The 12225-nt window shown below is 34.9% G+C and overlaps 1 protein-coding gene and 1 pseudogene across 5 annotated transcripts in view; both read left to right on the top strand.

Annotated features, from left to right (window-relative positions):
- Window positions 1-12225, top strand: part of TNIK (TRAF2 and NCK interacting kinase) — a 366909-nt gene that overhangs the window by 152839 nt on the left and 201845 nt on the right. The window lies entirely within an intron of this gene.
- On the top strand, window positions 7125-8343 carry LOC105305807 (annotated as a pseudogene).

The following is a 12225-nucleotide window of genomic DNA, read 5'->3' as shown; positions in this document are numbered from 1 at the left end:
GACCTGTATATTCCAGGGTTTCACTCTCATCTTACAGGTGACAGAAGCTGGATCCCAACCTCTAAAGAACCTGCCTACACCATTCTTCTGGTATAATTAAGAATAGCAATGGTCCAGGTCTGTTACAAGATTAGAGTTCCATCCACCTCCTGGTACTGTCACTCCTCTCTCCTCTTTTTTGCACTGTAAATTTCTCCATTGAATTTTAAGGAAAGAAAATAGTTTCAGTCCCTTTCTTGAGATTTTTACATAATTTGTTCACCAGCTTCAGAGAATAGTTTAGTATAACTGTTTTGATTACTCTGTTTTTTTTTTTTTTTCAGTTTTATTTGTTATTTTACAAAGCTTCAAGATACCATTAAGAGAATCTACAGATAGTTCCATTGGCAGTTATGGTTAAAAAAGTACTTTTGGCTCTACACCAAGTCAGTGACCTATAAATACTCCTGCTGGCTCTTCTTTCTATTCTTTGTAATTCAATGGGATGGGAGATGTTGGCCTGATGCCACAAGAAGAATGTTATTTTGATGGTAACCAAAGATTTAAATCTGTACCAGAGTTGAAGAGCCGATCGTGGCCTGGATGATTTTTTTTAGCCACAACGCTCATTCTGTATGTAGACCACATCTCATGTCTGTGCTATCAGTAGGGGACAGGATGCCAGTTCTCACAGTCACAGTTTTTTAATTGTAATATGGCAGCAAACATTGCTCTCATTGACCTTCAGGAATCGCATGATCCAGAGGGCTATCTGAGATGTATATAAATGTGTATATGTGTGTGTGAGAGAGCAAAAGAATGGATACGTGGTGCAGTTTTAGTGTTAACTGTTGGGATATCAGAAATACAAATGATGTTTAAAATGTAACATTTGCTCCATTGGACCAGGTACTTTATTAAGGACTTTTAATGCTTTACCTTATTTAATTCTCACAACAGCTTTATGAGGTAGGTTCTGTTACTATCTCTATTTTACAGATTAAGAAACTGAGATTAAAAGAAGATAGATAACTTACTCATGATTTCACAGCTGGTAACCGCAGCACCAGAATTTGAACTCATATCTCTCTTGAAAGCAAATTTCTTATATACTTTGCTACTTTGGTGAAACTTCTAGTTGTGATCTGATGTGGTCAAAACTTATTCACTGCTTAATTCCATTTCTATTCCTTGCTGACATTAGATTTTTCATATGAGAAAAGGCATGGAAAACTGTCTCCTACTTCTCTTCCCCTCTGTTCCAGTGTTTTACCTTCAGAGTACTTTTATTTTTTTAAGACACAGGGAAATTGGAAGTAGCTCCCATCCAAGCAAAATATGGGGACTAGAACTAGTTTATCTCAATTTAGCTGGAATATTGTATTTTCCCATAACTGATAGGATCCATTTGTATTTACTGCTATGCCATTCTGTAAGGATATTATTACTTCCTAGTTTCTTCAAAGGGTGACTTCCTGGAAGTGTGGCCGACACTATTTATTCAGCACTATCTATTTTGCTGATTACTCTCTAAATGTTGCCAGGTTATTTCTGTTGAGCCATAGTCAGCAATAAGTTAACCTGAAATATCTATTTATTTATTGTTTTTATAATAATTATTGTATAAGATTACATTAAAATTAGTAATTATAATTATTAATTAACTATATCAACATTAATAAATTTTATGTTAATATTGATTCCTAATATTTGTTGGGTAACAACAAGTATTAAAGTATTAGCCCTAATTTATAGTAACAGTAACCTAGAGCTGATAGTAAGAAAATATATTATACATTAATATTAATTCCTTTTAAAGTGATGAATGTTTTTATTTCATCTTTTTATACATCCCCAGAAAATTGTTCTTTTGGAGGCAATTTTTTATTTAGATACAGTTTGCACCAATTAACCTTATGATAATTCTTAAGGTGAGATCAAGAGGAATAATAAAAGGAGCTAACATTACGAACATCTGGAAATAGTAATAACTGCTGTTTATTCAGAATTTACTGTGTTCCAGACATAGTGTGAAGCATTTCCTCACATCAGCCCAATGAACTGTAAATATTTTTATCCTCACTTTACAGATGAAAAACTGAGGTTCAGAGAATAAGCATGTGATCTGAGGACACACAACTCCTAAGTGGTGAACACTGGAAGTGTGGGCCCAGCACATGATGCTGAGTTGTCTCTTAAAACCCGAGAGTCTGTCACCTTGTTTAAAAAGGCTCATCTACAATGATCGAATGGAACCACAGCAGTTGTGAGAGCTGTTGAGGCTCACTTGAACCTCCATGTGATTATCTGGATATTGAGCAGTGTTAAGGCCATCCAAAAGGTGCAAAGCTGAAGGATGTGGACCATTGATTGGTGCCATACAGGGAGATAACCCCTGTCTATCCATAAGTGCCATGTATCTAGGAATGAACATGCAGGTCATAGGTTCTTATTTAAAATGGCATAGATTTCAAATGGGGAGGTACTTGGCTAATTATATTTAAGTAAGCTCACATCTATAAAACTGTAGAAACTGTAACTGTTTTCTTAAGGGCAAGGATGGGTGGTGATATCTCTAGTTTTATGAATTGATTCTGAAGGACTCTGGCACCAAACCGCATAGTTTTGAGTCTTAGTTCTAACTCTTGTTAGCTTTGCAGGCTTGGGCAATTTATATAATCTCTCTATACCATAGGTTCCTCATCTGTAGAATGTAAGTGATAATAATAGTACACCCTTATAGGGTTGTTGTATCAAATGAGATAATATATGTGTAATGCTAGAACAACAGTATTGTTCTTAATGCAGTGACTTGTTATCGTCACCACCACCATTATTATTGTTGCTGATGACAAAGATGTTAAGTGCAGTTAACAGCTGCCTTGGAGAGAGCAGCTCAGATGAAGCCCTGACCAAATTATGAACCATTCTGAGAGTCATTAAAACAGCAGTTATGGAAATGAATGCCAATAGCTGGAGTTGGCAAGGGAGTGGCCGTCTGGCACAGCCATGTACTAGTAATGGGAGAGCAAACTGGTATAATTCCTGGGAAGTCAGTTAGGTGATCTGTTATCAGAGGTCTTAAAAAGATAGAAGCCCTTTGACCTAGGAGTTCTGTCTCTAGAAAAATTTGACATACACCTAAATTGGAAACAAGGATGTTAATTGAAGATATTAAAAATAGATAGAGATTTATGTTTATGGACATGATAAGATATGATAATGAAGTAGATGAAAAAAAGCAAGATATAAACACTGTATATAGGAATCTCCTATTAAAAATATGTCTTAGTAGATACCTTCAAATGAGTTTCTTTTTTAAAGCCAGGGATAATAAGCTAACATTCCACTTTCAACATTGGCTTATACATCAGGTTTTTTGCTAGTTATATGCAGTTTTGTTCTTTAATGTCTACATATAATATTTTCATCCAAATACTAAAAATTATGAGACCCTGCTAGGAGGCTTTTTTCCCCTGTAGAGGAGAATTATATAGTACTATCTTCCTCATAAACATTCCTCAGGAATGCAACAGATTCTGATCAATACAGTAATATTTCTCACTTACTTGGGTAAGTACAGTTTAAAAAGTCTCCTTCTACCTTGAAATTTTGATACAGTTCCAAGGGACATGAATCCTGCATATTATACCATCCTGCACCCATTGATAATCTCTGATATGGAATAAAGGTTTTTGTTACAAACATAAGTACTTTTGAAGATCAAATGATTCTATGCAGAAAGATTTCCTATGAACCAGTTAATACTAAAGGGATATTATTATTTGATGTTCATTCTAAATACACAATTTAGGCAAAATTAGCCCTTGCTATTTAAGAAGACTATTGCTATTTTTTAATGGTTTCTCTAGTAGATCATTACTTCTTTTCCTATTTTTTATATTAAATTGGATTTACCTTCAGGTAATATGGCAATTTAGGGGACTATGATGAAAAAGGCTAAGGACATGGCATTCAGACTAGTATAGCTTAAAAAAAAAAAACAAAAACAACCAAACCGAGTATCTATATGTGTTTTAACGCCCAGCTGCTGAATCTTTGGGCTAAAATACTGAGTGCTGGTGTTAGTTGATGTTGATAAGCTTCATTCGAATATCCACATTGAGGTACAGGCAGAAGTTTATTTTTATGTGAGCATGTAAAGGTTGCTCTTTTTTTGACAGGTAACGTCTGCTATGTAGCAATAAAAATACAAGGCCCAGGTTCGTACTGTCATTTGAAAGGTCAAGAGAATTACAGTGTAATGACAGACTCTTCTCATCACTGTATAACAGAGACAGAGATATTATATGCACCTTTTACATGCCCCCGAATGAATAAAAAAACAAAAACATTAAATTCAAGTCCTGGGGCACAACTGTTCCTATCAGGGGAGCTATGCAGATAATAGAGATAGTCTGCAACTTAGAAACTGACTCTTCTCTAAAAATCAAATTGACTGTAGATAGCATTTTCCCAGAAAATCAGTGTTACAAATCAGGGTTTGGTGAACCTTTTCTGTAAAGAGCCAAATAGTGAATACTTTAGGTTTTGTTGACTGTACCATCTCTGTTGCAACTACTTAACTCTGCTGTTGTAGCAGAAAACAGCCCTAGACATGGGTGTGTGACTCTGTTCCAATAAAATTTTATTTACAAAAACAAGCAGTGAACCAGATTTAGTTTGTCAACAGCTGTTATAAATGACCATTTGTTTCTCAGACCAGCTCACAGAAACTTATCTTGCAAGTTGATGATATATTTTATATTAACAACGATACTATTTTTTTAAAAAATTAATTTTGTAAAATCAAAATAATGTTAGTATACGCCCAACAAACACAAGTCTAAGACCAGATAGTTTAAATGGTGAATTCTACCAAACATATAAGGAATAACTAATACTAATCCTTCTCAAACTCTTCCAAAAAAACGAAAGAGGAGAGAATAGTTCTAAACTCGTTTTACAAGGCCAGCATTACCTTTAGATCAAAACCAGGAAAGAACAGCACAGGAAAAGAAAATTACAGATGAACATAGATGGAAAATTACTGATGAACATAGAAGCAAAAATTCTCAACAGAACATAAGCAAACCAAAGTCAGCAAAACATTAAAAAGATCATACACCATAATCAGTTGGGATTTATTCCAGGGATACAAGGTGGGTTCGACACCCACAAATCAATCAATATGATACCCCACCTTAACAAAATGAAGGGTGAAAATCATATGATTATCTCAATAGATTTAGAAAAAGCATTTCACAAAATTCAACATCCATTCATGATAAAAATTCTCAACAAAATGGTTATAGAGAATGTATCTAAATGCAATAAAGGCCATAGATGACAAGCCCAAGCCCACAGCTAACATCGTACTCAATGGTGAAAAGCCAGAAGCTTTTCCTCTAAGATCAGAACAAGACAAGAATGCCCATTCTTACCCACTTTTATTCAACATAGTATTAGAAGTCCTAGCCAGAGCAATTAGTAATGAAAAATAAATAAATAAAAGGCATCCAAATTGGAAAGAAAGAAGTAAAAATGACACTATTTGCAGATAACATATTATATATATATATAAAAAACCCCTAATGACTCCACAATAAACCTGTAAGAACTAATAAATGAATTCAGCAAAGCTGCAGGATACAATATCAGTATACAAAAACCTATTGCATTTCTATACACTAATAATGACCTGTCAGAAAGAAAAATTTAGAAAACGATCATGTAATTACATCAAAAAGAATAAAATGCCTAGAAATAAATGTAACCAAGGAGGTGAAAGCCCTATGCACTGAAAACTATAAGTCATTGACAAAATAAATTGAAGAAAATGCAAATAAATGGAAAGATATTTCATATTTGCAAATTGGAAAAATTAATATTGTTAAAATGTCCATCTACCCAAAGCAATCTACAAATTCAGTGCAATTCTTATCAAAATTTTGATGGCATTTTTCACAGAAATAGAAACAAGCAATTCTAAAATTTGTGTGGAACTACAAAAAATCCTGAATAGTGAAAGCAATTTTGAGAAAGAAGAATAAAGCTAGAAGCAGCACACTCCCTGATTTCAAACTTGTTGCAAAGTTGTAGTATTCAAAACAGTATGGTATTGGAATAAAAACAGACACATAGGACAATGGAACAAAATAAAGAGCCCAGAAAAAAATTCAGGCATATATGGTTATTTACAACCCAAGAATATGGAATGGGGAAAGGACAGTCTCTTTAACAAATGGTATCAAGAAAACTGGAGAGTCACATATGAAAGAATGAAACTGGACCACTATCTTACGCTGCACACAAAAATTAACTCAAAATGGATTAAATACTTAAATGTAAAACATGAAACGATAAAACTCTTAGAAGAAAACATAGGTGGTAAGCTCCTTGACAAAAATTGATTGCATCTTAGCAGTGATTTATTGGTTTTGACACCAAAAGCAAAGGCAACAAAAACGAAAATAAACAAGTGGGAGTACATCATACTAAAAACTTCTGAATAGCAAAGGAAATCATCAACAAAATGAGAAAACATTCTACTGAATGGGAAAAAATATTTGTAAATTATATATCTGATAAGAGGTTAATATCCAAACCATATAAAGAACTCATATAACTCAGTAGCAAAAACAAACAAACAAACAAACAAACAAAAACAAAAAATATCAAATTTAAAAAATTGGCAGAGGATCTGAATAGAAGTTTTTCTGAAGAAGACATACAACTGGCCAACAAGTACATGAAAAGATACATTGCTAATCCACAAGGAAATGCAAATCAAAATCACATTGATTTATCACCTCATGCCTGTTAGAATGGCTGTTATCACAAAGACAAGAAATAAGCAGTGTTGGCAAGGATGCAGAGAAAAGGGAATTTTTGTGCACTGTTGGTGGGAATGTAAACTGGTGTAGCCACTATAGAAAACAAAATTGAGGTTCCTCAAAAAATTAAAAGTAGAACTACCATATGATCCAAAAATTCCACTTCTCAGTATTTATTCAAAGAAAATGCAAACACTGACTTGATGTGAGATGTATGCACCCCATGTTCATTGCAACATTATTTACAATGGCCAAGATATGGAAGCAACCTAAGTGTCCATCGAAGAATGAATGGGTAAAGAAAATGTGCACACACATACAGTGGAGTATTATTCGGTTATAAAAAAAAATAGTGAAATCTTGCCATTTGTAACGACATGGATATGAACCTAGAGGGCGTTATGCTAAGTGAAATAAGTCAGACAGAGAAAGACAAATACCATATGATCTCAGTTACATGTGGAATCTAAAAAAAAAAAGAAGGAAAGAAAGAAAGAAAAAAAAAAAAACACAAGATCATAGATACAGAGAATAGATTAGTGGTTGCAAGAGTGCCAGAGGCAGGGGTTGGAGGTATGGGTGAAATGGGTGAAGAGAGTCAAAAGATAAAAATAAGTCATTGGGATGTAATATACAGCATGGTAAATATAATTAATAATCCTGTGTTGCAGATTTGAAAATTATTGCTAAGAGAATAGATCTTAAAAGTTCTCAAGAAAACTCAGGCAAACCTAAGAATGGTGGGTACAGGTTTGGTGGCTGGAGAGATTGTGGTGGATGCGCTGCCGTATTTTGACCAAGGTTATGAAGCGCTTGGTGTGCGGGAAGCGGCTGCGGGGCTGTTGGAGGAGGAAACTGTCAGATACTGACCTACTAAGACTTATTTGAGCTACCTGACAGCCCCGGATTATTCTGCATTTAAAATCGACATAATGAGAAATGAATTTGAAAGACTGGCTGCTCGGCAACCAATTGAATTGCTCAGTGTGAAACAGTATAAACTTCCAGCCCCTTCCTCTGGTCAGAAAAATGACATTACTGCATGGTAAGAATGTGTAAACAATTCTATGGCCCAGTTAGAGCATCAAGCAGTTGGAATCGAGAATCTTGAACTAATCTCACAGCATGGATGTAATGCCTGGAAAGTATATAATGAAAATCTAATTCATATGATTGAACGTGCACAGAAAGAGCTCCAGAAGTTAAGGAAACACATTCAAGATTTAAAGTGGCAGCGAAAGAACATGCAACTCACAGCATGTTCATGTTAAGAGAAATAGAGTCAACTTGGGTATCCCTGGTCAGTAAGAATTATGAGATAGAAAGGACTATTGTGCCATTAGAAAATGGAATCTTTCAAATTAAGCAGCAACATGGAGGGGCCAACAAAGAAAACATCCGACAAGACTTGAAAGGAATTAATTCTGTGGGTAGAAAGGAAGGCAAGTTGGGCCCTCACAGAAGATCAGGCATCTCAACTGTGAAGGACATAGCATCTTATAGAAGTTATCAGTGGTTAAGTGTGTAGAAACCATAGAAAGCGAACTATTATATTCTGTTTGCACATTAGCAAAATAAAAATTTTCAACTTGGTGTTAAAAAAAAGTTCTCATCACAAGAAAAAAAATTCTGTAGCTATGTATGGTGACAGATGTTAACCAGATTTATTGTGATAATCACTTGCAATATATACAAATATTGAATCATTATGTTGTACTCTTGTAATATTGTACGTCAGTTAAACCTCAATAAGGAAAATAATGCCAATAGACATCTAAACCCACCAAAACTATTTACTCTTCCTAGAACTGTTCCCTAAAGTAACTGCTTGTCTTTTGGCTGTATACTGCCTTCTTATCTCAATGTAAATGCTTTTATTGTTTCCTAATTTATTACTTTTAGACTTTTGTTAACTTTCTGCTAAGATAGATGAGAATTTAGTTCAGTGTTACTCTCATGTGCCCATTTGTCCACACTCGCAATATAATTATATGGTTATTTTTTGTTTCTCTATTTGTTACAGTAATAAATACTTATTTAAAAACTTCATTTCTTAAGTATGCACCTTGGTGAATTTTCACTAATAGACAGTATCTTTTAGGTTCCCTGCTTTGTAAAATTAGGATTTTATCAGTCTTGCACTCCTCTTTTTTACTTTTGTATAACAAGACTCATAATATTTCATTTATATAGCTTTCTATTTTCATAGGATTTCCAAATGTCATTCTTTTTCCTGCCCTTTTGTCCCTTTAATTTCAATTTCAATTTTTGCCAGTTCCACATCAAAATGAAGTTTTGTGCCCTTTTTCCCCAGCCCCTCCTCACCAGGGTCCTTCATTAGTCTGCTCTCTATTCCTGCTGCTCACCTGTCACTCCAAACATTTCCTGCTTCAGAGCCACTGGTTCTCCAAAATCATCCTGTCTTCATTCTATGGAATGCTACAGAATCCTAGGATGAAAATTGTTTCCCTCTCACTCCATTGCTAGGATTTGGAAAGGTGAATGGTAAGAATGGGGTAGAGGGAAAGAGTGACTTTTCTGTTTCATTTGTCTTCTTTGTCTTCAGCCTACCAGGCTCCATCCTGAAAAGTTTGATTTCTATTTCTTTCTGATTTCTGTTCCTTCATAGAGGACTAGTTTTTTCCTCTTCTTTTTATTTGAAGATACATTTTGCGGTAACTTCAACTTACAAAATTAAGTCCCGGTTTTATGAGAAATGGGAATATTTTGTGTTTTATCTTCTACTTAATTTTTAATTTTATAGGTGGTTTTTAATTACTAGGATTTTTTTTTTCCTAATTATTCTTCCTTTTCTATAGCATTCTCTTCTTGTTTTATGGATATATTTTCTTGACTTTCTTGAGATATTGGAAGTTCTTTTCTATTGCCTATTTTATTTATATTTGCTCCAGGAACATTTTTCTCCCATTTATTTATCTTGCTTGTGCTCTTTGTCCATTTATAACTAAGAGCAGGGTCATTAACCAACTGCTTTGTGACTCTCTGTGGACTTTATGAGGAGTCTTTTTCTCTGAGGCCTTTCAATTTCTTTATAGAAGATTTATACAGATTTCTTTTTTGGAAGGCAGGGTCTGGGTTGGTGGAGAGGAAAGAGGGGAGAGATGAGAAAAAGAGAATGTTATTCGGCAGGATGGAGGGGGCACACAGTAGAGGTAAGTGGTTTGTTGCTCTACATAGAGGCTTTCAAATAATTTCTTTTTCCTGCCCCACAACTCATTCTCATCCTTTGATGAGAATTGTAGACGATTCTACTGTGTTTCATTGCCACACTTCCATCTTCTTTCTGACATTTAGAGAGTTGTTTGAATCTCTTACCTTTTCAGGGCCCCTTGCATTTGAAAAAAAATTGTTGTGGATTTATGCCATATTAATCTTTTAACTCTCATTTTAGTGAGGTTGAGAGAGAGAAGATCAACTGTGTGGTCAATGAGATGTCACAATATTGTTTTGAATTGTTATTAGACAATATTTTGTTCTAGTGTCCATTTTATAGCCAGATATGGATTGGCTTGCCAACTTAACCTTTATCTGTGAGAATTAATTGATACTCAGGATGCTAGGACCATATTTCTGTTCTACATTATAGCATCACTCCTACTTCACTCTAAAAATTCTCTCCTCCTATCTTGTGCGATGCCTGTAGAGACTCAGGGGGCTGGAGGGAGTAGCTCCTTATTTGCTAGGTAGCTAATAGCTGTCAGTTATTTCCTTCCTTGACCTCGGTCTCTACAAGCAACCCAAGAGAGAGAATGAGTTTATTCATAGCTTTGACAATAAATTATATTTTGATAAGTCAGAGTAGACCAATCATGATTATGTCTTGCTTTTTGGTCCTGAAAATTCCAGACATCCCAAATTAACTCTTGAGAATTACAGAGAATTGGAATGAGGATGCTTATGTTTCTTGTGTGCCTTTTCTTTTGTTGAGGCTTTTCTCTTCATGCTAAAGAATGTTCACTAACTGGTCTCCCTCTGGGATATAAGGCCTTCGGGTGTTTATTTCACCTTAAACACAGACCAAGGCACTGTTGAAAACAGAAGCTATTAACTCACTTTCTCTCTTCCACTTCTGTCTGGTCCCTTATGAATACAGTAGTCCCCCCTTACTCGTAGTTTCGGTCACCCATGGTCAATTGAGGTCTGAAAAATAGTAAATATAAAATTCCAGCAATAAACAATTCAAAAGTTTTAAATTTTAAGCCATTCTGAGTAGCGTGATAAAATCTCATACCATCCCGCTTTGTCTCACCTGGTACATGAATCATCTCTTTGTCCAGTGTATCCGTGCTGTATATGCTCCCTACCTTTTAGTCACTTAGTAGTCATCTCGGTTATCCATCAGACTGTGGCAGTATTGCAGTGCTTGTGTTCAAGCTGTGTCATAATGTGTACATCCATCATTCACTTCATTTCATATCACAAGAAATGTGAGTACAATACAATAGAGACTACATTTATATAACTTTTATTATAGTATATTATAATTGCACTATTTTATTGTTAGTTATTGTTAATCTTTTATTGTGTCTAATTATAAATTACACTTTATCATAGGTATGTATATATAGGAAGAAACATAGTATATATAAAGTTCATTGCTATCTGTGGCTTTAGGCATCCACTGGGGTCTTGGAACATATCCCTCACAGATAAGGGAGAACTACTGTGTTTGTATCTATTTTCTGCAAGATGACGGAGAGAAATTGTGTGTTTGGGGTGTCTGTGCTCAGCAACTTAGGAAGACATGTCTTAGGGATGTTCCAGGATTCTTCATGAAAGTTTAAAGTAAATCGAACTGTTAATTCACAGATTTTCTCACTCTGATTTCCCTCTTGAGAAAACAAAACATAGTTTCTGTCTCTTGTTGTCAGTTGTCAGCAAGTCTCTATTATTTTGCCAATTTCTTTAGGCTTTACTCACATTTTTATTAAATATCAAGTTTTTTCTTTGAGTAACACATACACAAATGGTAAGTTTTGAGGATCTCAGGGTAAAAAAGTGATTAAAGTGTTGTAGGCTTCAGCTTTGTTTTTTTACTGAAGATAATTTTCTAAGCCTTTCTACGAGCCTCAGAAATTGTCAGACCCAAGGTTCCCAGATAAATTCCCTGGTAGTGGCATGTCACATGTAAGCTAAATTACACTGGAACCCATTACCTTGTGTGTGAATGTGGGACAGTCATTTCTCTACATCCATATCCCTAATTTGGTTAAGAGACGATGAGAGCACTGTACATCGTCTGTTTCTAAGTGCTTGTGGGTTTTTCAGGAAACTTGTTCAGTCTTGTCTTTAGAAACCTGAATCACATTTGCAGTTATGAGAAAGCATCCAAGTGGTGACCCGTGTCCCGGTTGTGGTGGTTTTTCCATTTAGCCAGAACATTTTTCTC

The sequence above is a fragment of the Pteropus vampyrus genome, unplaced genomic scaffold (genome assembly GCF_000151845.1).
Source record: "Pteropus vampyrus isolate Shadow unplaced genomic scaffold, Pvam_2.0 Scaffold12, whole genome shotgun sequence".
Classification (NCBI taxonomy): Eukaryota; Metazoa; Chordata; class Mammalia; order Chiroptera; family Pteropodidae; genus Pteropus; species Pteropus vampyrus.
Note: the sequence above shows the minus strand (reverse complement) of the source record. Positions and strands in the feature narration are given on the sequence as shown.